This window comes from Phalaenopsis equestris, unplaced genomic scaffold, assembly GCF_001263595.1.
Source record: "Phalaenopsis equestris unplaced genomic scaffold, ASM126359v1 Scaffold000030, whole genome shotgun sequence".
Classification (NCBI taxonomy): Eukaryota; Viridiplantae; Streptophyta; class Magnoliopsida; order Asparagales; family Orchidaceae; genus Phalaenopsis; species Phalaenopsis equestris.
This window is the reverse complement of record NW_018164472.1, coordinates 1,038,588-1,040,205: the sequence shown is the minus strand read 5'-3', so window position 1 is coordinate 1,040,205 and position 1,618 is coordinate 1,038,588. Positions and strand designations below refer to the sequence as shown.

At 35.8% G+C, this 1,618-nt stretch overlaps 1 protein-coding gene across 1 annotated transcript in view; it reads right to left on the bottom strand.

Moving 5' to 3' along the window:
- Positions 1-1,618, bottom strand: part of LOC110018647 (ubiquitin-activating enzyme E1 1-like) — a 17,672-nt gene that overhangs the window by 12,633 nt on the left and 3,421 nt on the right.

Genomic DNA, 1,618 nt, shown 5'->3' with positions numbered 1-1,618 from the left:
AACAATGTTCCAGATTTGAGCATTTCCCCTTTCACACTTTCTTCGTCCGATTTCGTTGAAAAGTCCTATCCTTTTGACCTCTTTGAAGACATTATCCCCTGATTTTTATCGAGAGTTTTCTTAGGTGACTTCGGTCATTTAAGATGTAATTAACTATAGGGGCTTGCCCTTATAGGGAGCTTTTCCGAACCCAGCTTAAAATAAACCCTATTTAATTTTTTGTATTAAATAGGGGAACTTGTCGGCAAATAAAACGGTTTCGCAGACCCAAACGGATGTCATATCTTTTTTAGTTTATTTGATCGAGCCTCACCCTCAAGTCTTGTGTTTATCCCTTGGGGTAGATACAAGATTTGAGGTTGAGTGCTCTTTCATTTAAACTATGGAAAATATGAGGTCAGTTTGATTTCATATTTTTCTAAAATTATATATATATACGTAAATTAAAAAGTCCTTCCGAAGCGGGCGACGAGATTTCGATTCCGGCGGCCGACAGCTTCTTACGGGCGACCCCCAAACATTTAAAAACTCTCTTTTCCCCCTTTTAAGCGCCGACAGGCTTCAATTGTCATGTAAAAATCAATCGAGTATTGATTGTTCATGATTCAAGTTCAATGATTTATTTGGATTAAAATGATTGCATTTTATTTTGGTTTAAATTCTAGTATTTCTCATGTCCAATATTGAAAAAAAGTAAATTTCTGTGTGTCTATTGATATTTGTTCCATAAATTCTGATTTTTTTTTGTCAACTGCATTCACTTTATCATCTTGACTGCATTCGAAACACTAAACCCTTTTGTGTTCAACGAAAATTTGACTTACCACTCTTGTAAAACCAAGAGGACATGCACTCTCTGATTAAAATGCACAATTAGAGGCTTGCCTCTGCATGATCACAAAAAATTCCACGTCGAGGCATACGCCTCACTTTTGGTTTATTTTTTCGTGTCTACCACACAATTTTCAAATATTTATTTTTTTTAAATAATCAAATATGGCATACTATCTCGAAATATATAAATATCAATTCACTATAGACTCAATTATTCAAATAAAAAAAACTATTCAATATTTGATGGGCTTACATTTTAAACCAACAAATATTTCCCTTATTTAACCCAAAAACTTTATATGGCTTAGATTAGTCTGAGTTACTAACTTCCTATAAGGACAAACCCCTATAGTTAATTAAATCTTAAGATAACTCTGGATTAAAGCTAAAGAGTGCCTCGAGGCTTAAGCCACATTGCTATTGGTTACGCTTAAGCCTTTTTGAAGCTAAGCATGCCATTCGAGGAGCAATACCTCGAAGCGTTTGAGGCACGCCTCAATCTAGAGCAAAACATCCACCTTGCTTATTTAGCATTGTCCTAAGCCGGTTCAAACGTCATTGCTTTGGCATCATCTAAGCAATCATCTCTCTATCAAGCATCAAAGTCCTGCCCAAGCCTCCTAACATTACTGTTGAAGCGTAGCTTCGTCTCTCTATCGATCATTCCTATCAAAGCCTATTCTTCTTCGCTGTCGACTATACTTTTCCACGGCGCTCCCCCTTCTTCGTCTTGATCTTTTTGTGAGCTTCCCAACTTTGATGCTTATATATATATATATATATA